General features: G+C 38.3%; 1 protein-coding gene across 2 annotated transcripts in view; it reads right to left on the bottom strand.

Moving 5' to 3' along the window:
* Window positions 1–14,937, bottom strand: part of MARCHF8 (membrane associated ring-CH-type finger 8) — a 128,784-nt gene extending 113,847 nt beyond the window's left edge. For both annotated transcript variants that reach the window (XM_059398020.1, XM_059398021.1), the window contains exon 1: window positions 14,808–14,937. The gene's annotated coding sequence lies outside the window, so the exon portion shown is untranslated. The remainder of the gene's footprint in view (window positions 1–14,807) is intronic.
* Between the last annotated feature and the right edge of the window lie 11,225 nt (window positions 14,938–26,162).

Genomic DNA, 26,162 nt, shown 5'->3' with positions numbered 1-26,162 from the left:
ATCAAGAAATGGGTTCAATATCAGAAAAGAGTCAGTGAACCAGAAGACAGAAGAGAAACTACCCAATCTGAATGACAGAGAGAAAGAAAACTTAAAAAAAGAAGAAGAAAGAAAAAAAGAGAGAGAGAGAGTGTGTGTTTCAGGGACCTATGGGACTGTAACTAAAGAGCCAATATTCATGTCATCACAGAGGACTGAATTGAAAAAGCATTTGAAATAATGGCTGAAAATTCCCAAATTTCACAGAAGGTAATTTATACACTAACAGACTTAAGATTCTGAGCAAACTCCAAACAGGATAAACTTAAAGAACTCCTTACCAAGACATGTCATAGTCATACTTCTGAACACCTCAAAGAAAACATCATGAAAGCAGTGAGAGAGCAACAACACCTTACCTACAAGGGAAAAATCATTTAAATGACAGCAAGTATTTAATCAGAACCCAAAGAGACCATTAAGAAGAGACACAGTACTTTTCAAGGACTGAAAGAAAATAACTATCTAACTATATCACCTCAGAAATGTACATCCAACAAAAATATCCTTTCAGAAAGGAAAGGGAAATCAAGACATTCTGAGATAAAAGTAAATTAAGAGAAAGTATCACTAGCACACATACTCTAAAAGAATGAAATGGCTACATAATGTTCTCTCAACAGAAAAGAAAAAGAGAACTTTAACAAAGTATTCACAAACAGAATTTAGCAAATATAAAAAGAAACCATGACCAAATGAACTTTATTCTAAGGATATAAGATCTGTCCACTTTTGAAATCTATAATGTTAATCTACAATGTTAAAAAGCTAATAAATAAAATTGAATGTTCCTATCAATGAATGCAGATAAAACATTTGATGAAATTCAACAACCATTTATGATAAACTCAGAAAAATAAGAAAAAGGAATTTCCTTAATTTGATAAAAAGCATCTACCAAAAAACAAACACCTACACCTTTTTGCTTTCCCCACTAAGACTGGGGAAAAGGCAACTCTTATTTAATATGGTGCTGGTGGTGCTAACCAGTGCAATAAGGCAAGAAAAGGAAATAAGAGGCATGCAGATTGGAAATTAAGAAATAAAACTGCACCTATTTGCAGCTGGCATGACTGTCTATATAAAAATTCCCAAGGAGTCTACCAAAACACTCCCAGAATAAGTGAGTTCAGCAATGTGCAGGATATAAGAGAAGCTTACTAAAATTAGTTGTACTTGTATATACTATCAATTAAAACAAGGACACAAATTATAAATACAACACAATCATTAAAAAATTATATACTTAGGTATAAAACAAAGATCTTTTATGCTAAAAAGCACAGAATGCTGGTGAAAGAAATCAGAGAACTAATAATATAAAGACACATAGTGTATTCACGGACTGGAGTTCAACAAAGTAAAGATGTCTATTCTTTCCTAACTGATATGCAAGCTTAACATAATTCCTATCAAAATCTCATCAATATTTTTTTGTATACATAGACAAGATTATTTTTGGTCACCTAGGTGGCTCAGTCAGTCAAGCTTCCGACTTTTGATCTCAGTGTTGTGCAAAAGAGAGAAGGAAAAGAAAAAAAAAGACAAGATTATTTTTAAATGTATATGGAAAACCAAAGAATCCCACAATAGCCAAAATACCTTTGAAAGAAAAAAACAGAATGGGATAAATCAGTCTACTGATTATAAGACTTTAATTACAGAGTTACCATAATCAAGACTGTGTGGTATTGCCAGAGAGACAGACATAGAGTTTAATGGAACAGAATAGAGAACCCATAGATACATCCACACAAATATGTCCAGAAAATTTTTGATAAAGCCATTCAATGGAAGAAAGACAGCTTCTCAATAAATGGTGCCAACGCAACAGGAAAAAAAATGAGCCTTGACCTAAGTTTCATACATAATACAAACATTAATTCAATACATGTATAATATAAAGCTATAAAACTTTTAGGGAGAAAAAAATTATAGAAGAAAGTCTCTAGGATTTAGGGCTAGACAAAGAACTCTGAAACTTGACACCAGAGTCATGATCCCCAAGAGGACAATTTATAGATTTCATAAATATAAAAAATTTTGCTCTGTGAAGGGTGAAAAAAAATACTACAGACCGAGAGAAAATATTTACAAAGCACATATCTGACAAAAAACTAGTAAAAAATAAAGAAAAAAGGTATAAATAAGAAGGCTACAAATAGAGAGGGCACCCAAGGAGTGGGTTTTTTGTTTTTTGAAGGAAGAAAATATGGAAACATTAGTAATTAAATTAATATAAAAATATTAATAATTAAATTAATTAATGCTAAATTGATGATTTAGCAAGGTGAAGAAGGCCACAATGTAAAATACATGAAATGATGGATAAAGATACAAAATGAACTAATTCAGGGCACCTGGGTGGCTCAGTCAGTTAACCAGCTACCTTTAGCTGAGGTCACGAACCCAGGCTTCTGGGATGAAGCCCCACATCAGGATCCCTGCCCACCCCACTTGTGATCTCTTGTGTATGCACTCTCTCTCAAAACAAATTTTTTAAAAAATGAACTAATTTACCTATTTAAAAGAAAAAAACCACCACAGGGCTCAGGCTTCAGGTTACAAATGGAAACAATCTAAAGGCTAAGAGACAGAGATACGATAAAAGTCTATAAATAAAACAATTTGTCCCTGACCACCTCCCCACCCGGACACTTCTACCAGAAGTAGGGTGCTATCGTAACAAAAACCTAAATAAGTTGTATTTATTTAGTCATCACTTTGTAGGCAATGAGGAACTTCATATAGAGAATGGGATGATGATGATGATCCATGTCATGAAAGGCAAAATATTTAGAAACTATGCTGATGGCTCTAATTCAGAAAACAAACCACACACCTGGTGAACTTTAACCTCTATGGGTCTTGAAAAAGCTAGAAGTTGAAAATGATGGTGTGTTGGTTACTACCAGCTATTTCTATCAGGATATTACAAGAAAAAAATTGCCCCAGAGAAAATCAGATTATAGTGTGACATTACAGATGGCTTCCACTAAAACAAGACAGAGGACTCGAAGCAAGAAAGCAGAAAAATAGAATAGACTTCAGAACTATGTCTCAAAAACAAATTTGATTATTGGCACTGTGATTAACTAGAAGCAAATGAATAATGAGTCTGCTAAATTTCTAAGGGAAACACACTGGCAGAAAACTGTAAAACAGATTTGGAGTGTGACTGTTCAAGACCTAACAGCAATCTCTGGTAGTCCAACCTTCTACAAAAAGACTAAACTCACAATACCCAAGAAGTGCAAGCTCCAAACATCAAACTTGGATATGGGATGTGGCCAAATAAGACAAGCGGGTGGGGTGAGAACCTTCTAGAGGATGGTGCCTGGAGCCATAAAGAAAAAAGAATGTGAGAGTTCGTCCCTGGGAACAAAATCAGAATCTACTTAAATATCCTTTCCTTCCATGGATGGGAATCTTCCTTTATAATGTCCATCCGTAAGGATTAAGGAACTGTTACAGAAGAGTGACTTCTGTCTCTCTATGCTTCACCTTCCAAATGGGATTGATTACTAATCATGTTGTATTCTTACTATAATACATTTGAGGGAGGGGGTAGGGAGTAAATAGGTCACTTTAGTTCACTTTAACAAGAAAGGCTGATGTGGACTTGACAGCCAGTCATAGAGATCCTGTACTTTGAACCAAAGGCAATCACTGGTTGGATAGGGGATTAGTGCGCTCTATGTGTGGGGAAAAGAATGAAACAGTTTGGGAACCAGAATGACCTACCTAAACAGTGTCAATGCTATTTACCTACTACAAACTTTCTGTTCCCAGGCAAACCAGAGACTACATTTTCCACTCTCTCTTGCAATTATGTGAGAGGCCATATGACAGATTCCCAGCCAATATAATATGGGGAGAATAATATTTGTCACTTCTAGTCCCTTAAAAATATTCACTGAGATCCTCCAGCCAGATCTCTCTTCAACTGCCATCCTGGAGGCAGATGGCATAGTTACAGATGGAAGAGTTACAGCCACCTTGTGTTAAATTTTGCATAACAATATTTTGTTGTTCCTATTGTTACTGTTACCGCTCTATAGCACAGCCCCAGGCTTTCAAATTTTTCAGATTTTTCAACACATACAAATCATCTTGTTGCAGATCTGGGATGCAGCCCGAGATTCTGTAATTTCCTAACAAGCTCTAAGATGATACTTAATGTGGCTGGTTTATGGAATACATTTTGAGGAGCAGGGGTTTAAATTATCAAGACTAATAGACAATGAGAAAACAGATGATTCTCTGGAGAAACTGGCCAGGATAGAGGTCTCCACACAGTGACTGAGCAGGAAGCCCAGAGAATTCAGGTTCATATTAAATCAGGATTATGGAAGGCTCTAGGAGCAAAGACCTCCAGAATATTAGAGATTAACAGAAGAGATATAATAGATGATATAGAAGAGCATCTCGTAAAAATTAAGAACGTGTATATGAAAAGTTGTGTCACTAAAAAAATGAGGTAACGGGGCGCCTGGGTGGCTCAGTGGGTTAAAGCCTCTGCCTTCAGCTCAGGTCATGATCCCAGGGTCCTGGGATCGAGTCCCACATCGGGCTCTCATGGAGAGGAGGAGCAGGCTCAGCATGGAGCCTGCTTCCTCCTCTCTCTCTGCCTGCCTCTCTGCCCACTTGTGATCTCTGCCTTTCAAATAAATAAATAAAATCTTTTAAAAAAATGAGGTAACTTTAAAAAGATACATAAGAAAGAAAAAGTAGCCACAGACTATTACTTGGCTCTATAGAAAAATAGTTAAGTGGTCACTGACTGTTATTTCAACAAAAATAGGGTTATAACCATAGCTGGAATGCAGAAGAGGAAAGTAAAAAATTTAAGATTCCCAAATCCATGTAACAGGAAGGCAATGTATAATCTAAAGCTGGTAAGTATGTATATGCATTATAATGTGTTTGTATAATATGCATAAGCATATAATATGCATTTGTAATGCATAAGCATTACGAAACATGGAGGTAACTACCTAGAAATGAGAAAACAGAAATTGCCTCTGTGTTCATTATGAGCCCTTTGTATTCATTATTTTTAAACAATATCCAAGTATTTTGATGAAAACTTAAACATTAATTTTAAAATACAGAAAAATATAGAGATGGGTAACAGATAATATGCGCAAGGGAGTGGAAAAAATGTACCTACACATTATTAGGGGGAAATACAGAGTGAAAAAAAATTGGGGCAACAACTGCCACTACACAATTTAAATCTCATTTGGCCACACAATACCACTTTAGGACTCTATACTATACTAATACTTCAATGAATGTTCAAAGACATACATATGATAATAGGCACTTCAATACCGACAAATGAGAAAAAATCAGGGATGCTGGGGTAGCTCAGTCAATTATGTGTCCAACTCTTGATCTCAGCTCAGATCTTGATCTCAGGGTCATGATTTCAAGGCCCACCATGGGTGTAGAGATTACCAAAATCTAATAAATAAACTTTAAAAAATTTCACATAACTACTGCTCATAACAGGAAAAAAACTAACAACCCAATTATTCACCAAGAGTACAAAGATCAAATTAGGGAATACTCATATAATGTAATGCAATACAACAATTACATATCAGTGGACTACAACCACATACAGAAATAAGGGTGTCTCTCTTAAGTCTCGTATTATGTGGGATAAAAAAGCAAGTGATGAAAGTATACACGCAGTTTGATTCTAGTTACTAAGTTCAACAGTGTGAAGACTGAAAGAACACAGCTTAGGGAGGCAAATGTGATACAACTATTAAAAATAACAAGGAAATAATAAACACAAATTTAGGGCATCAGTTATGTCTGTGGAGAGGTAAAAAAAAAAATGGGGTGAGAGGAGGACCAAGGGGCATCAAAGATAACGGAAGGCTTTGTTCCTAATCAGGGGTGATTAAAGAATAAAAGTATTTAAGATCTAAACATATTTCATAATTATTATAGTGCTTATTCAATATTTAAAAGATGAAAACATCAAGGAATAAAACTTCCAGATAACAAAAAAAAAAGAAATATTTTGCTTTTGTTAAGACATGTTCCTTGAAAAAAATATAGGAAATATTATAAATAATATAGGAAATCATATAGGAAATGTCCAAATAATATAGGAAATATTATGGGAAATAATATAGGAAAGTCCAATCATTCTTTTAAAACACCTAAAATTTCACCATCTAGACATAATCAGCAACAATTTGCTGAACATCCTTTCAAACATTTCCTATGCATGTGTGTACACATACATTTAAAAATTTTACACAGAATTACTCTATATAAAACATCTGTGCTTATTATATAAATGCTATTTACACCCTTGCGGTTTTTTTTAATTTTTATTTATTTATTTGATAGACAGAGAACACAAGTAGGCAGAGAGGCAGGCAGAGAGAGAGGAGGAAGCAGGCTCCCTCCTGAGCAGAGAGCCCGATGCGGGGCTCCTTCCCAGGACCCTGGCATCATGACCTGAGCCGAAGGCAGAGGTTAACCCACTGAGCCACCCAGGCACCCCACACCCTTGATTTTTTAAATCAACTGTATTGAGTCACAATTTACATAAAATACCCATGTAATGTTGGAAGTTTTGACAAAAACACAGTGTAGCGACTAACCAATTAAAATTCAAACAGAACATTTCTATTACTGCAAAAAATTCCCTCTTGCTCCTCTGTAGTCAATTCCTCCCACTCTGGCCCAAGGCAATCACTAATCTGCTTTATTATAGATTAGTTTTGTTGGCCCTAAGATGAATTGAATGGAATTATACGGTATGTACTCTTTTGTGTCTGGCTTCTTTTGCTCAGCAAAATGTTTTCTCGATTACGTGCCGTGATAGTATCAGCAGTTCCTTTTTTCCTGTGGAATAGTGTTCCAATGTGCAATTACTGATGGACATTTGGGCTATTTTTGATCTCTGAACATTTGGGTGTAAATCATTTGTGATGTAATGTTTTATTTTATAACTAGGAGTGGAATCGCTGGATCATCCCGTAAACGCATGTTCAAGCTAACAGGAAACTGCCACGCTGTTTTCCACACTGTCTGTTATCATCATACACTCCTACTAGCAATTCATGTAAGTTCTGGTTGTTCTACATTTTCACCAGCCCTTAATAAAGTCAATCTCTTCAATTGTAATCACTCTTATAGGCAAAGAGTTCTTTATAATTTTGATTTGCTTTGCATTTCCCTAAATTACTGAATATATTGAGAATTTTAAATGTGCTTCTGTGAATTCAAATATCTTCTTTTGTGAAGTGTCTATCGAAATCTTTTACCAATTTTATAATTTGGGTTGTCTGCCTTTTAATGATTTATAGAGGTTCCTTATAAATATTGGATAAAAGTCCTTTGTCAGATATATGAATTGCAAATATTTGTTCTCATTCAAAGCAGTCTTTTGGGCACCTGGATGGCTTAGTGGGTTAAAGCCTCTGCCTTCAGCTCAGGTCATGATCCCAGAGTCCTGGGATCAAGTGCTCCATTGGGCTCTCTGCTCAGCAGGGAGCCTGCTTCCCTTCCTCTCCTTTTGCCTGCCTCTCTGCCTACTTGTGATCTCTGTCAAATAAATAAATAAAATCTTTTTTTTAAAAAGGCAGTCTTTTAAAGTGCAGAAGTTTTTAATTTTTATTAAGTCTAATTTAACATTTGAAAATGTTTATATTTAGTACTTACTGTATCATTCTTAAGACTCAATCCTTTCTCCCTCAGACTGAGAATAACACATGATTATCTGCTTTCCACTTCTATCATAATGTTGGATTTGAGTTGTTAGCCAATGCAGTAGGTCAAAGAAAGAAATTAAGAAGGAAAAAAAGAAGGCAGGCAGGCAGGAAGGAAGAAATGGCATCCTGACTGGAAAGGAAGAAATAAAACTGTCTTTATTCAATGATCACATTACGTAGAAAATTCTTAAAACGTAACCAAAAGATTACTAGCAGTAGCACGGGAATTTAGAAAGGCTACCAGATACTAAGGGAATACAAAAAACTGTACTTCTACATATGAGCAATGAATAAGTAGGAAATGATTTTTAATCCCATTTGTAACATCAAAAACCATAAAATATTAAGATACAAACTTGACAAAATATGTCCATGACATGTACACTACAAAATTAAAAACAGTTCTTGAAACAGATCTTTGAAAATAAAGAACAAAGGTAAAGAATTCATACTAACCAATTTCAAACTACACATAAAGCTACAGTAAGAAAGGCAGTATGGTACTGACATAGGGACAGACTTATAAACCAACAGAAGAGTGAGTCCAGAAATAGATCCACATATATCTCACCCGTTGACTCCCAACATAAAATGGCAAGGTAATGCAATGGGCAAGGAATAAAGGACAACAAATGCAATATGGAAAGGATAATCTTTTCAACTAATGATACCAAATCAACTGTGTATTCATCAAGGAATCCCTTGATGAGATCCCTATCTCATACATATACTATTAACCCCTAAAAATAGATTACAGACCTAAATATATAAACTATAAAACTTCTAGGAGAAAACTTCTATGGCCTGCTTTTCTTCATATAACAACACTTTACTGATATCTTTGTATATTAATAAATATACATCTTTTATACTTTTTAAAAGATAGAAAAAATAAAGGACAAAGAGAATCCTTAAAACCTTTTTAAACATGTCTTCATTTTTAAAATCAAATTTCAAAACCCACAAGTTCCTTATCCACAGAGTCAATCTTTCTTCAACTGAAATACAGAAATATTCAAAGGCAAAGAAAAAAAAACTTTACCTTCCTTTCATATGGTTTCAATAGAATGAGGCTGTAGGGAACTGTGGTTTTTCCCTCAGTAACTATTTTCTAAGTGCTATGCTAAAGTCATAAATAATAAAATAAATCTGCCTAAAATATATTAATACCATCCATAACTTCTAAATATAAAAGAGTTACCAGAAGATCATGAAAATATGAGAAATAGTCTGTACTGCTATATGATCTGGAAGTGGCCTGCCGTGGCTGATAAAGATTCATAATGCAGCACATAGGATTATAAAATTTTTAAATTATAATAAAACAAATTGAAAATATTCTAAGCATAAATTCTCTTCACCCCCCAATAATTTAGAGAATATCTCAAGAAATATATTACTAACTCTTGGTCATGAGTCGTGGTTAACAAAATGATAAATAAAACGAAGAGTCAATTATAGTATATTAATTTAACCATCATGGCTTTCCATAACACCAAATGAAAGGCAACCCATAATGCAATGCTACTGCCCATGTATTATTTGTTGTGCATAACAAATTACCTCAAGACTCATTTAAAACAATGACCATTTACTATCTAACAATTATTATGGGTCAGCAATCTAGACAGCTAAAATGGGTACCTCTGGCTCATGGTCTGTCACAAGGCTGCAGTCAAAACTGCTGGCGGGGTTATGGGATCATCTAAAGGCTTGGCTCTGTATAAAAGGGAGGAAGAAGGAATTTGCTTCTAAGCTCACTCAGATGGCCATGGGAAAGTCTTGCTCCCTCACCACACAGGTCTCTGCATAGGGCTGCTCACAACATAGCAACCTTTTGTGTGTTTTGTTTTGTTTTAATATCCTCCCTTCTCTTAGGTGTTCAGTTCAATGGTTTTTCACATATTCACAGAATTGTGCAACCACCAGCACAATCAATTTTAGGACATTTCATCATCCTAAAAAGAAACAATACTGATTATCAAATCTCCCATCTACCCTCAACCCAACTCCCAGCTCTAGACAATCACTGACATATTTTCTCACTGTATACATTTGTGTATTCTGGAAATTTTGTATAAATGTAACCATATAATATGTGGCCTTTTGTGACTTTTATCATTTAGCATCATGTTTTCAAGGTTCATCTATTTATGTTGTAGCATGAATCTGTACTTCATTCCTTCTATGGCTGAGTAATATTTCCCTGTATATACAAACCACATTTTATTTATCCATTTATCAACTGGCATACATTTGTTTCTCTTTTTTGGCTATTATGAATATTGACACTGAACATCTGCGTACAAGTTTTGGTGTGAATATATATTTGAATTTTTCTTTGGGTATAAACCTAGGAGTATAGTTGCTCTGCCACTTGCAATCCCTATGTTCAGCTGTTTGAGGAAGTACCAGACTGTTTCCCAAAGTAGTTCCATCACCTTGCATTCCTCATAACACTGCATGAAGACTCTCATTTCTCCACTAACTCCTCACCACTTGCTATTATCTTTTTGACTACATCCATCCCTGTGGGTATGACATGGTTATTTCATTGTGGTATTCATTTGCATTTCCCTGGTGGCTAATGAAATCAAGCTTCTTTTCAGGTGCTTATGGGCCATTTGTACATCTTGTCTGAAGAAATGTCCATTCAAATCCCTTGTTTTTAAAATGAGTTCCTGTTCCTTTTATTGTTGAGCTGTAAGTCTTCTTTACATGCTCTAGATACTAGACTTTTCTTATTAGGTATATGATTTGCTCATACCAAATAAAAGACAGCATATAGACAGGAGAGCAACAGGAACTCTCATACACTGAAGGGAGGAAACTAAAACAGCACAACCACAACAGAAAGTAACTTGGCAATATTTAGGAAATTACAGATACCCATACCCTACGAGCAGCAACCCCAATCCTAGCTGTTTACCTCAGTGAAATCCTTAAACTTCGTAAAAACACGGGTGGAACGTTAGTGGGGGAAAAACATGAATGAAACATTGTAACCTAAGTGGAAAAGTCTCAAAAAAATACACATAGTATGATCCCATTTATATAAGGTTCAAAAACATATAAAAGTAAACAATGTTTGGGGGAGTAGTATACACATAAAATAAGTTTATGAAGAAAAGCAAAGAAATGATAGAATTCAGTACATGCTTACTTCCAAAGGAAAGGAAAAGGGGTGTCTAATCAGGTTTCAATGGTGTGATAATATTCTATTTTTAAGCTTTATATATGCAAATTACACATTTTTGTATGTGTAACATATTTCATAAATATTTTTTCAGAGAGCTACACTGACATCTGAAGATCTCTCTAATATACACAGTGAAGAAATTTCATTCCAATATACTTAATGCAGATGAAGAGTATTAGTGAACCAAAAACTACATATAAACAATATTATCAATTACTTTTAACCCAAAAAAGTGTATGCTTTGTGTAAATGAGAATATGGATCCCCTGCCTTTTCCTGCTTCTTCATACCTTTCTGTAAGCTTGTCTTCCTGACCCAACATTTATCACAATGATCTAGATTACATACCACCTCCTCTAGGATGTTCTGCCATTCAATCTTTCAACTGATGGGTTCTCATTCTCCTCTCAATTTCCACGGTATTTGTATTAATTCAAGGCCCTCATCACATTATCCCTAGAATGCATGTGATTTAACTCCTCTGTCAAAGATAAGCACCTGAAGATCTGTAACACTGATTACAAGAGCCTGGCTCATAAAAGACACTCAATTTTTTGTTGACTATTGAATGAATGAATGAATTTTAAATAAAATTCGGGAATTTCGGAGAGACGTGAGTAAAAGATTTGGCCTAGTTTTCTTTAAAACTCTCAAAAATTATAAAAAATTAAAAACTATACCCCTTGGAAAGGAATTTCAACACTGAAATTCTTCAAGATATAGCAAATACAAGATGAACAGTGGTCGGTTAAAATATAAAATGTTTAGGGGTGCCTGGGTGGCTCAGTGGGTTAAAGCCTCTGCCTTCGGCTCAGGTCATTATCTCAGGGTCCTGGGATGGAGCCCCGCAGTGGGCTCTCTGCTCAGCAGGGAGCCTGCTTCCTTCTCTCTCTCTGCCTGCCTCTCTGCCTACTTGTGATCTCTGTATGTCAAATAAATAAACAAATAATCTTAAAATATATATACCAGCATGCACTAGGAGTTTAAAAAATAGTAAAATAAAATATAAAATGTTTATACTGCATACATTGATTATTTTCCATATTCACACGGGACCAAATCATAGGTATAACAACTTCGTGAAAGATTATTTACCATTAGAACAGTCAACTACCTTAGAACATATCTTAAAGTCAATAATATAACTGGAGGACAGGTAGAGTTTCATCTTCTATAGAAAAAAAAATAGTACATACCATTTCCTGACCCAAATTTGTTACTTTTAGAAATTTAAGCAACTTTTTTTTTTCTTTCAGGTATTTAAATTGCTTACCAGGGAACCTTGGTGGCACAGATGGTTGAGCAACTGACTCCCAGTTTCCGCTCAGGTCACGGTCTCAGGGTCATGAGATGGAGTCCCTAGTCAGACTCCAGGCTCAGCATGGACACTCAGCAGACACTCTCTCCCTCTACCTCTGCCCCACCCTCCTCCTGTGCTTGCTCAAGTTCTCTCTAAAATAAATAAATAAATCTTTTTTTAATTTAAAAATTTTAAAAAATAGTTTACCACCAAAAGTACAAACCTAAACATTATGTGCCTATGGTAGAAAAGGAATTGCTTCATGGTGCAACCACAAATGAAACAGAGCTGTTCTTCAAGAAGTAGACACTACTGCTGGTAATAGGGTGTCTTGAGTGAATAAATTCCTTCCTGTCTATGCATCTATAATTCCTTCCTAAAGCTAATTTAAAGACAAAAATGTTGAAGTAGGGTCACCAGATTCAGCAAATAAAAATACAGTAAGCCCAGTTAAACTTGAATTTCAGATAAACAATGGATATTTTTTACTAATGCATGCCTTATGCAATATTTATACTAAAAACTTTTTCACTATTCATCTAAAATTCAAATTTAAACTAGGTTATCTGTATTTTATCTAGTAATCTAAAGCCAAAAAACTGAGTAGTAATCAATCCAATTTCCTCACTTTGTAGCAGAAACTGAGATGTAAAGAAAATATGTGACGTACCTAAACCTACACCAAAGATTAAGGAAGTAAGTCTACTTTGAACAGAGAAAAGGAGGTACCTGGGTGGCTCAGTTGTTAAGTGGCTACCTCCAGGTCTGGTCATGATCCCAGGGTCCTGGGGTCAAGGCCCGCATTGGGATCCCTGCTCAGAGGGAAGACTGCTTCTCCCTCTCCTACTCCTCCCTCCCTGTTTGTGTTCCCTCTCTGGTCTCTCAGTCAAATAAATAAAATCTTAAAAAAAAAAAAAGGAAAAGAAAAGAGAAAACATATTCCATAGATCTCCTTGGGTTCCATTCATAGTACTTTCAACCTCCAATCCTGGCTCACCTCACAGAAGCACCAAGTGGACAAGCTGCAAAAAACTATGGTTTTCTCTTTCAATATCAAACTTCAAGTTTCAGTAAATCTCTTATCAACCCTAAACTTCAAAAACAACCAGGAAACTAAGCAATTTCTCTTAACTTAAAAAAAAATCATCCTAATAATTTTTGGTCTACAGACCACAATATGAAACAGGACGTCCTCTTCACCTAAACCCAGTTCTCTCAAAATCCAGAATTTCAAAATTTGTAGTATGTTCATGTTATTACACGACTCTATCGATGTAAGTCATGTATTCTTACTTATATATTACTTACTTATATATTTTTCAGAGTTAATGTCCTAATCCATTCAGTTGGGCCTAAATAAAAGTCTTACAAAAAGTCTTCCATCCTGTTCCATACCTGAGCGAGTAGGTTAATAAGGAGCACTAGGTCTATTATAAGCATACACTTACACCCCTTGGGCCGGGAACGCAAGCAAAGATGGAAAACAGAAAGGTCCATCGGAAATTTGGGGGCCTTTCCCACGTCTATATGCGAAATATACCAATTGTCTAACTATACGACGCACGGCCGAACAAAATTGAAGGAAAAATAATAGAAAACTCCACATAAGCAAAAGATTCATCTTCCAGAGCCTATTAAATCTAACAAACACAGAACACTTCCTCAACAGTGTAACAGTGCTTTTCAACCTGTGATCCCTGGGGGCCCTTTGGGGTATTGCAGTGGAACAGGAAGACAGAGAGGCAGACAAAGGTTTCCAGTTTCTTTTTTTTTTTTTTCTAACTAACTGGGCTTCAGAAGAGGTTCTAAGAAAGGTTTCGTTGCATCAGAAAAACCTGGGGGGGGGGGGAGCAGCAGCATAAACCATTATGACTTTGTATAGTAAGTTTTCTATTAGAAACTTCACCCACGTGAACAAGAAGCCAGATCGTGTCAGATGAAAAATTTAAATACAGGAACTTAGCAATTAAAAGACAGGTATCTACCTAAACTTTCCCTCTGGCAGTTTCCAAAGTATGCAGGTCTTTCTCCAGACCGCACACGTCAGAAGTGGAAGCTCCTCACAGATCACCTAGCCCGACGTTCGTTACAGATGTGAAAACTCAGACCTGGGCCAGGGCCAGGGCCACGGCTGAGGCTGACTTGCCCAAGGTCTCACAGCCCGCGTGGGCCGGCCACTTCAACCGAGACTCCACGCTGGCAGCCCCACACCCTAAGCGCCCGACGGATCCTGCAGCCCCGGGCTCGGCCCGTTCCCAGGGGCAGCCTCGAGCAGCCGGAACAGAAGGGCCCATAACCCGGGGTCGATGCCGCCTTTCCGCCGACTCCACGCCAGAGCCGCGACCCAAGGCGCTGCAGAGCCCTGGCCTCGGCGGCCGCCCCCGCCCACCCCACCTGTCGCAGACCGCACAGCCGGCAGCCACACCCCCTGCCGGGGCCGGGGGCTCTCTCGGCCGGGTCGGCGGCGGGCAGCAACTCCTGCAAGCGGCGTGAGGTACGCCCGTTCCGAGGCCGCAGGGGTTACCTCAGGTGGGCGCTGAGCTCGCGGCTGGGCCGTCCGGGCCCGCCCGAAGCATGCCGGACACCAGGATGCAGCAGGCCCGCAGCTCGGCCGCCACTGGGCCTGTTTACACCCCTCCGCGGGAGGACGCCACGGCCCCATCACGTGACATGCGCGTCACGTGTTCGCCCGCGGGCGGAGGTTGTGGAGGTGTTGCCTGGCAACGACGGGCAAGCTAAGGGGTCGAAGAGGAGCCGCGGAGGCTGTGGTGGCTGCGGCAGCTTCTGCTTCCCTGGTCTTGGCGAGGCCCGCGGGGCGGACGCGGTCAGGACGCGGAAGGGGAGACACCGTTCCTGTTTCCCACCGTCCCTTTGTGAGCCCTGGGCTCGACCGCTTATATTATTAGTGCTTTGAAAGGAGAAGGGAATTCGGTCAGGTATTCTGATGTTGAACTTGGAGAAAAAAAAATGGAAATACTTCTTAACCTAAGACTGGCAAACGAAGACGGAGTGTTTGTTTACCTTAAGGAATATTTGTTTCCTTTCACTCCCTAATCTGGAATGAATGGCTATGCCACAGCCTACCCCATCCTGATCCCCATCCTAGAATGGGTGTGAAAAAGGCTTATGGGACTTCCAACTTCTATTTTAAATTATATTTTATTATCATTTTCATGAGAATTAGTTTTTGCATCTGTAAATACAAACATACCTAAATAAATATTTGATTCAGGGGGCACCTGAGTGTCTCAGTGGGTTAAAGCATCTGCCTTCAGCTCGGGTCATGGTCCCAGGGTCTGGATGGAGCCCCGCGCCTGGCTCTCTGCTTAGCGGGGAGCCTGCTTTCTGCTCCTCTCTTTGTCTGTCTGCCTCTCTGCCTGCTTGTGATCTCTGTCAGTCAAATGAATAAATAAAATCTTTAAAAAATATATTTGATTCAGCATTCAGGTTTTGTTCACATCAAACTTTACTTATTATAGCCGACACTTGTTTTTAGTAACTATTTCTACCAAGTCATTTTCCTCCATCAGACTTTACAGAAGTAAAGTTTCAGCCACTGCCAATTTCTCCCATAATAGTCATTATAAATTGCATAAAAACCTGATAATATGTACTATTTTTTGCAAATTAATAAGAATTGTGACCCAATTCCTTCAAATATTCCAGAATTGTCCAGGAATGATCTATTGCATAATTAATTCTTTCATACAATCCTGATCATGTTGCATACATGACTAAGAGCAAACTGACAGGGTCAAAACAGTGGGCTTAAAATATCCTTCCAGTCAATGCAAAGTCAATCATCCTCTTCATTAACACACCTAAAATGCAACACTACAAAGAGAAGAAAATAGTGATTTTTCTCCATACTCATCTTTTACTATAGAAAATAGGTTACAAGGCTAGTTGCCACAACCTGCTTGACTTTTTCTGCTGCTCCTGGCAGCAGATGTTCCATGAAGGCAGGGAGAGTATCTTTCACTGCTATACCTTATGCCTCGACCATGCCTGAGAAGCAAAAAAGTTGGCTTATCTATGGCTTGTGGATCTGTAAGAAGTGGAAAAGTCCCTTTAGATATCTAGAGGGATCTGTAAGTTAGGCTGTACTCATGGAGACAATGCTAGGATGAGTCCTGGCTCAGCCATTTCTATCTAGGCAATTTACTTCACATTTCTGAATCTCTTCATCCACCTAAAAGAAAGATAGTAGCTACTGAATAGTTTCAAGATGAAATGAAATAATGCTGGCCTAGCACTTTAAAGTGCCCAATACATACAGTGCTCAATAAATATTAACCATATATGACCTTTAGCAAGAGGTAGTGATATAGGAGGTCAGAGTCCTGAGGGAAACGCAACTGACAGCTTGAATGGGTTCAGGACCCGGGTCTGGACTCTTGCCACCTGGACTGGAGTTGAGCATTGCCAGCAAGGAAACTTAGCACAGCCACAAAAAAATCTTTGCATTTCGAATGGAAGGCTACCAATAAGGGAATTTCTCACGGATGACCAGGTCTTCACTCCAAGGCGAGTATTGGCCATATGGCAGCAGGTTAATTCCGCATTATGTTTGTGGTGATGGCGACTCCTAGTATACTACCTGTCCACTGCCTCAGCCCACATAGGAAAATTGCCTGCCCTCTCCTAGTGTTTGTGGGAAAGAAAGAAGTCACCACCAAATGGCTGAACATATCTAGTTTTTCAGTTAGGGTTTCACTGCAAACAAAATGCATTGGTAAGTAGGACAAGATATACTATAATTATTGCTATAATTACATATGACTCTATAACAGCATATCATCCAACACAGTGCGTATACTAGAGTTCTCCCTAGAGTGATGAACACAAGGAATAACAGGACACTTGCAAACAGAGAAAGAGGTGAATAATCACCTCTTAACCAATCATCATAACAAAGCTATGATGTGGTAAAGCCAGCCTCGTATTTACATCTCCTGACTAAACATCTTTTCCTTTTTATTGATAACTATCAAAATGTGGTTTCACTATATCTGTTTATTCTCTTGATTTTGGCCTTCCTATGCTATGCTAAATGACACTCTTGCTTCACTTAGTATTTTTCATATTTCAAAAGTAGAGCCAATAGGATATTCAGATTGATTAGAGGTATTTGTTAAAGGAGTGAAGGATGACTCCAAGGTTTTTGGCCTGTACAACCAAAGGAATGGACTGTCATTTACTTAGATGGAGAAGGGTGTGAAAATTAATAAAGGGAAACCTCACTAAAATGGAGTTGGGATGGGGCACCTGGGTGGCTCAGTGGGTTAAGCCTCTGCCTTTGGCTCAGGTCATGATCTCAGGGTCCTGGAATGGAGCCCCACATGGGGCTCTCTGCTCATCCCGGAGCCTACTTCCCCCCACCCCAGCCTCTCTGCCTACCTGTGATCTCTGTCAAATAAATAAATTAAAATATATATATATATATATTTAAAATGGAGTTGGGAGGCCAGAAGAGGGAGCTCTTGTGCCATACCACTCATCAATAACTGGAAGAATTACCTATTACCCTGACAGAAAAACACGTAACAGGAAAGAATTATCAATTACAGGTCCCAATAGGAAAAGATGTACAGCATATCTCCTATATGAAACTATGCCAGCAATTCAGCCAATAAGAAACCCTCATCACTGGGGTGCTTGGGTGGCTCAGTGGGTCAAAGCCTCTGCTTTCTGCTCAGGTCAAGATCTCAGGGTCCTTTGAGCCCTGCACCAGCTCTCTGCTCAGCAGGAAGTGTGCTTCCCCACCTCTCTCTACCTGCCTCTCTGCTTACTTGTGATCTCTGTCTGTCAAATAAATAAATAAATAAAATCTTGGTGTGGGGGGGGGGGGACTCCATCGCCCTGAATTCTTGCTTTTCTCCAATGGACTTCTTTTTAAAAAAAAAAAAAAAAAAAACCCACTTCCTCCTTCATCTCCATAAAATAATGTTCCTCTTTTCTAAGACGAGCCTAAAGTTTTTGCTAAACCTTGCTTCTCCTGAATTGCAATTCTCTGCTATTCCCAAATAAATTCACTTTTGTGGTAAAATAACTGACTTACATTTTTAAAGTCAAAAAAGGGTATGTGCAGGCTGGCAGGAAAAAAAAATCAAGAATTTGATTTTGGACATGCTAAATTTGACATGCCTGTCTATTAGCCGTCCAAATAGAGGTGTACAGTTAGCAACTGCACAGAAGACACTAGAATTCTGAGGAGAGCTACAGAGACATGAATTGATTGGTCGGTAGTATCTAGGGCTACAAGATTGGATGACATCACACAGAAAAGCAACTTTCATACCTTCTGATGTCAACCCAGGATACAAAATACATTTTTCATACTGAACAAACACATGTTGATAACTTAAAAGTTTCAAAAAGCAAATCTACAATAACTTAAAAGTTTCAAAAAGCAAACCTACCCTCTATAATTCACTATTTCCTTTCTTTTCCACTTTATTCTGTTCTATTTTTTAAAACTTCTCCCAACTCAACTGATTTGACAGAGTAACAGAACAGTATGGTGTTACAGTTTGAAAATCACTGAAAGTTGCTGACCAAGGACATGAATTGCATAATTGCAGGGGAAATTAAAGATCCAAAGGCTGCTCATGTAGCACTTTGGAGATGGGGAGACTAGCCAAGAAAACAGCAGTAACAGCTTAAGTTAAGAGGAGAAAAATGAAATAGAGTTCTAAAGGCTAAGTGAAGAAAACTTTCTAGGGAGAAGGAAGTGCCTCAGTGTGTCATTTCATTTGCTGCTGAGAAGTTGAGTAAAATGAGAAGTGACCTTTGGATTTAGCAATTGAGAGATCTTTGAGAACTTGAGAACAGAGCAATTAAGATAAAGTGATAGGGATACAAGCCATATTGCAGAGATAGAATATGGTGACAGGAAGCAGATTTCCTTTTGCTGCAAAGACAAACAGGGGAAGGGAACAACAGCAGGCCAGAGATGTGGGGGTTAGGTATTTTGTTTAAATATTTATACACTAATATAGAAGTGGTCCAGTGATGAGAAAATATCAATGCAGGAGAGTGACAAACATAGGAAGGAAATCCTTGAGTTAGCTGTAAGGGTCATCCATAGATAGATGAGCAAGGGGAGTGGGAAGGCACAGATACAGTTTGGTATGTTTGTTGTTAGATGCATATAGAATTTCTTTTCCAGGGTGCCTGGGTCACTCGGTCAGTTAAGCATCTGACTCAATTTCAGCTCCGGTCATGATCTCAGAGTCCTGGGATTGGGGCCCCATGTGGGGTTTTTCACTCAGTATGGAGTCAGTATAGAGTTGACTCACTATGGAGTCAAAAAAAATTTTTTTCTTTTCCAATTGTTCCCAGTTTAACAAAATAAGAAGTTGAGAGTGAAGACAGGGAGCGGGGTGTTGGTGGTTTGAGAAGAGGATAAAAACCATCCAGGAGTGCCACATCCCAGCCCAGCCTTATGAATTCCTATGAATGATGATATGATGATAATGATGATGATTATCTGCCTCCTGGTTTTCATCGTTGCCTCCTCCAATGTTTTTCTACACAGTCACCAAACTGATTTTTTAAAACTTAAGTCCAATTATGTAAACCTCCAATATCATCCCAATTCAGAATAAATCCAAAGTTCATACCTATCAAGTCTTTCATAATGTAGTTCCTTATTTCCTGTTTTCCCCCTTACTTGCTTTGTTCTAGCTGCCAGACTTCCTTGCTATTTCTTGGTTTCCTCAGGCTTAGAACACTTCCCCCATTTCCTCTCTTCCTTTGTGACTTTACATAAATGTAACTTTCTCATAGTGGAGGTCTCAGACCACCCTTTCTAAAACAGCTCCTATCTGTGTCACTCTATTGTGTTTGGCTTTTGTTCTTAGCCCTTAATACCATTTGTGGCAGACATTCACAACTCATTGAATATCCATTCCCCACCACCCCCCTAACTCTGGCAATTGGGTAAAGCCATATGACTAGCTCTAACCAATGGGTTGTGAGCAGAATGTATATACACTTCTACACAAAGTCAATGAAAAGACAATGGGCAACCCTCTAGCCCTCTCCCCCCTGCTGCAGCAACCCTAAAGAATACACGTTACATTGGCAAAATCATACAATGGAATTAGCCTGAATTGCCTCATCAGGTAGCTACCCTGGGAAGTTGCTTGGCTCACTGAATTTTGCATGGATGAGGAATAAAAGTTAATCTGTTAGTTACCACAGCAATATATAGAATCTATTATGGTCTGAATTGTGTCTCCCCAAAATTTATACATTGAACCCCTAACCTCTGGAGGCCAATGTGAAGTGGTCCTGGCCAGCTATCAGGAAGTTAGAGACTTGTCCTGGCAGCACTCCGCAAGAAGCCAGATCAAACCGGACAGATCCAAGATGGAGGATACCGTGACAGGAAACCTCTGACCAAATTAGGAAGAAAAAGCACAAAACTCAGCTTCTTGCCCCCAAGTAATAACTATTCTGCTCCCTAGTTAACAACCATCTATAAAAGATAGAAACCCAAGACACAAAATAATGGAAAAAACATTCCATGCTCATAGATTGGAAGAATAAACATTGTTAAAATGTCTATGCTGCCCAGAGCAATCTACACTTTCGATGCCATCCTGATCAAAATACTATTGGCATTTTTCAAAGTGCTGAAACAAACAATCCTAAAATTTGTATGGAACCAGAAAAGACCCCGAATCACTAAGGAAATGTTGAAAAAGAAAAAACTGGGGGCATCATGTTGCCTGATTTCAAGCTATATTAGAAAGCTATGATCTCCAAGATAGCATGGTACTGACACAAACACAGAGACATAGATCAGTGGAACAGAGTAGAGAGTCCAAATATGGACCTGCAACTCTGTGGTCAAATAATCTTCGACAAAGCAGGAAAAAATATACAGTGGGAAAAAAGACAGTCTCTTCAATAATTGGTGCTGGGAAAATTGGACAGCCACATTCAGATGAATGAAACTGACCATTCTCTTAAACCATACACAAAGATAAACTCAAAATGGATGAAAGACCTCAGTGTGAGACAGGAATCCATCAAAATCCTAGGAGAACATAGGCAGTAACCTCTTTTGACATCGGTCTCAGGAACTTCTTTCCAGACATGTCTCCAAAAGCATGGGAAACAAAAGTGAAAATGAACTTTTGGGACTTCATCAAGATAAAAGGCTTTTGCACAGCAAAGGAAGCAGTCAACAAGACAAAGAGGCAACCTATGGAATGGGAGAAGATATTTGTAAATGACACTACAGACAAAAGGCTGACATACAAGATCTATAAAGAACTTCTCAAACTCAACACCCAAAAAACAGATAATCAAGTCAAAAAATGGACAGAAGGGGTGCCTGGGTGGCTCAGTTGGTTAAGTGGCTGCCTTCGGTCATGATCCCAGCGTCCTGGAATCAAGTCCCACATCTGGCTCCTTGCTCGGCAAGGAACCTGCTTCTCCCTCTGCCTCTGCCTGCCTCTTGGCCTACTTGTGATCTCTCTCTCTCTCTCTCTCTGAAAAATAAATAAATAAAATTTTTTAAAAAAGTGGACAGAAGACATGAACACACACTTCTCCAATGCATACAAATGGCGAGCAAACACATGAAAAAAATGTTCATCATTAGCCATCATGGAAATTCAAATCAAAACCACATTGAGATACCACCTTACACCAGTTAGAATGGCAAAAATTAACAAGGCAAGAAACAACAAATGTTGGAGAGGGTGTGGAGAAAGGGGAACTCTCTTACACTGTTGGTGGGAATGCAAGTTGGAGCAGCCACTTTGGGAAGCAGTGTGGAGGTTCCTCAAAAAATTAAAAATAGAGCTACTCTATGACCTAGAAATTGCACTACTGGGTATTTACCCCAAAGATACAGATATAGTGAAAAGAAGGGTCATATGTGTACCCCAATGACATAGCAGAAATGTCCACAAAGCCAAACTGCGGAAAGAGCCACGATGCCCTTCAACAGACAAATGGATAAAGAAGATATGATCCATATATACAATGGAGTGTTACTCAGCCATCAGAAAAGATGAATACCCAACTTTTGGATCAACATGGATGGAACTGGAGGAGATTAGGAGACTTTCAAGCAGAGAAAGTCAATTATCATATGGTTTCACTTATTTGTGGAACATAAGAGATTGCACGGAGGACATTAGGAGAAGGAAGGGGGAAATTAAAGGGGTAGGCTCAGAGAGGAAGACAAACCATGAGAGACTATGGACTCCGGGAAACAAATTGAGGGTTTTAGAGGAGAAGCGGGTAGGGGATGGGTTAGCCTGGCAATGGGTATTAAGGAGGACATGTATTACATAGAGCACTGGGTGTTATACACAAGCAATGAATCATGGAACACTACATCAAAAACTAATGATATACTGTATGGTAACTAACATAATAAAGAGAGAGAGAGAGAGCTTGGGGGGGAGGGGCAGAAGAAGAGGGAACGAGAGTCACAAGCAGACTCTGAATCCCAATGCAAGGCTGGATCTTACAATCTTGAGATTAGGACCTGAGCTGAAATCAAGAGTCAGATGCTTAACTGACTGTGCCACCCAGGAGCTCCTGCTTTCAATTTTTAAATCAACCCAAATACAAGGCAAAAAAGGCAATAATATCACTTAATATTACTAGGTCACTAAAAAGACTTAGCACATCCTTAAAGTTTTTTTTTTTTAATCATTCAACAAATACTAAGGGCTTCTCTCTGCAATGCTTGGGAACAAGGATAGACAGACAGGAGGGCAATTCCTACTCTGATGGACTTGCCATCTTATGCAATTCAAATGATCACAGAAATATCAAAATAATATTGTGGTACATACCATGAAAGAAATGTATATGGTAGGAAGAGGAATGGTACTGACTTAGACAAGAATACATCAGGGAAGGCTTCTTTCAGGAAGTAATGACGAAGTACGCATCTGAAAAACCACTGGGTATTAAGGAGAAAGAAACAGGCTGGGAATACTAAAAGAAAGTCAATGTGAGCAAATTTCAGAAAGCAGGGGGAAACCATGCAATTTGAGACTGGAGAAATTGGTGGCGGCTAAATCACAGGGGCCTTACTAGGAAGAATTATTAAGAATTTGGGTCTTTATTCTAAGAACATAGAAGTCACTAATATATTTCAGGCACTGGTGTGCTCAATTTTTGGTTCTCGAGTTCACAAGTGTAGAAAATGGGGTTATATAAAGGACACAGAAGTAACTCAAGAATCCCAGCTAGGGACATGGGGAGTTAGAGAGGAGAAGGGAGTTGGGGGAAATTGGAAGGGGAGGTGAACCACGAGAGACTATGGACTCTGAAAAACAATCTGAGGGTTTTGAAGGGGCAGGGGGTGGGAGGTCGGGGTACCAGGTGGTGGGTATTATAGAGGGCACGGATTGCATAGAGCACTGGGTGCGGTGCAAAAATAATGAATACTGTTATGCTGAAAATAAATAAAAAATAAATTAAAAAAAAAAAAAAAAGAATCCCAGCTAGGAAGCTTAAGCAGTTACAACAGCTCAGGTAAAAGCTATGGTGATAGGGACAAGAGTAACTGCAGAGGAGTGAGTGAATTTGACATAAATACTCTAACTATAAAGAACTGACCAGTATGGACTAAATACATGTGTGTCCTTCAAATTGTTAAACCCTACCTGGTGTGGCTGTTTCTGGATTAAGGAAGTAACTGAGATGAAGTGAGGTCATAGAGTAGGGCCCTGGTCCCATAGGATTAGTGCTCTTGTAAAATAAGACACTGGAGAGTTCCATGTATGCACACACTGAAGAAAGGCCATGAGGATGCAATGAGAAGGCAGCTCTCTGAAAGCCAGGGTAAGAGATCTTACCAGAAAACCACCCTGCTGGACAGACCTTGATCTGGGACTGCTAGCCTCCAGAACCATGGAAAATTAATTTCTGTTGTTTAAGCCACCCAGTCTATGGTATTTTGTTACAGCAACCTCAGCAGACTAATACACTAATAAAAATTGGGGAGTACAGAGGTAATGAGTTATCAGGTTAAATTCCTGATCTGTAATAATGGGGTGTCAAAAAATTATGTCTAAATATATTGGCTAGTGTTATGATAGTAACTACCAGAAAAACTAAAACAGAAACTTTTAAGAGGTGGGGGGAGGAGGTTGTCCATGGTGAAATTTCAACTTTCGTTTTTTATCCTTATGTATTTTTTAAAAAATCATTAAAAATAATAAAAATCATTTTTCAAAAATCACTTTCATCAACCATTCTTAAAGTCTAACATAGTTTTCAAAGAAACATGAGATACCTTTATTCCTAAATTTCAGTCATTCACATCTACTGTTACGATGTTATACATACTCTTGCTTGTCAATTTTCAATCAACTTTTTTTTTAATATTTTAATGCAATGTCTTTTTTTTTTTAAGATTTTATTTATTTATTTGACAGAGAGAAATCACAAGTAGATGGAGAGGCAGGCAGAGAGAGAGAGAGAGGGAAGCAGGCTCCCTGCTGAGCAGAGAGCCCGATGCGGGGCTCGATTCCAGGACCCTGAGATCATGACCTGAGCCGAAGGCAGCGGCTTAACCCACTGAGCCACCCAGGCGCCCCTCAACTTTTTTTTTGTATCAATTTATTTTCAACTTAAGCTACTTGAGTCATTTCATGATAAACATTAAAAGTATATAAATAATTTTTAAAATTTCATTCATGTGTCACTTAAAATCTTGTGTTTCAAGATAGGTACAGAGTTCATACTTTGGAAAACCCCACTAGAAAGGAGATTGGATTCTCTATCCTGATGGCTTAAAACCACATTAAACATACATCAGGAAATCAATTCCTGTATTCTGTTATAATTAAATCCTTCCACAAGTGAGAACACATGAAATTTTAAAACATCTAAGTATATAGTTGAAATTCTCATGTTAGAATGATTAAAAAGCACTAAACTTAACTTGAAAAATATTTATTAAACATTTTAACTTTTAATGTTGCTAAAACCAAATACTTACTGTTTAAAAATAAAATTCAGAGAGGGTTCCTGGGTGGCTCAGTGGTTAAGCATTCAAATCTTAACTTCAGCTCAGGTCATGATCTCAGGGTCAAGAGGGAGCCCTGTGTAGGGCTCTAGGCTGGGTGTGGAGCCTGCTTGAGATTCTCTCTCTCCCTCTGCCCACCCCCTCAAAAAAAAATAAAATCCAGAGGGGCGCCTGGGTGGCTCAGTGGGTTAAGCCGCTGCCTTCGGCTCAGGTCATGATCTCAGGGTCCTGGGATCGAGTCCCGCATCGGGCTCTCTGCTCAGCGGAGAGCCTGCTTCCCTCTCTCTCTGGCTGCCTCTCCGTCTACTTGTGATTTCTCTCTGTCAAATTAATAAATAAAATCTTTAAAAAAAAAAAAATAAAATCCAGAAACTGAATTTTATCACATAAAATTAGTTTAGTTATATAAAACAATATGAACACCTTGATTTTTGGTCACAATTAAGCTGTTCCATATAATTAATTTATTTAACTAATGTTTAATCTGGGTCTACATGCAAAGCACTCTGATGATTACTGGGGTTGGAAAGACAGATCTAAGATCTGCAAAATTATGATAACCTCTTTGTAAGAATTTAAAGCATAAAGAAATGCTTTCCAATGATATTATTTCTGGAATTTGACTGGTTTCTCTCTCAGTGACTTAAAAACTAGTATGACAAGGACCAAAAACTCACTTTTAACCATAATCTTTGATGGACTTAAAACAAGACTTATTTCTACATGGTCTTAGTTTAAAAAGCATAGTGCACTGAGCATATATCAATACCCTAACCATTCATATTTATTGTAGAATAAATATGTTTTGTCCTTTTACAGAAGCCTATCCATGCAATAGATTTTAAATGTCTAAAGTACATGTTG

Source organism: Mustela nigripes, chromosome 4, assembly GCF_022355385.1.
Source record: "Mustela nigripes isolate SB6536 chromosome 4, MUSNIG.SB6536, whole genome shotgun sequence".
Classification (NCBI taxonomy): Eukaryota; Metazoa; Chordata; class Mammalia; order Carnivora; family Mustelidae; genus Mustela; species Mustela nigripes.
This window is presented reverse-complemented; position numbering and strand designations above follow the sequence as displayed.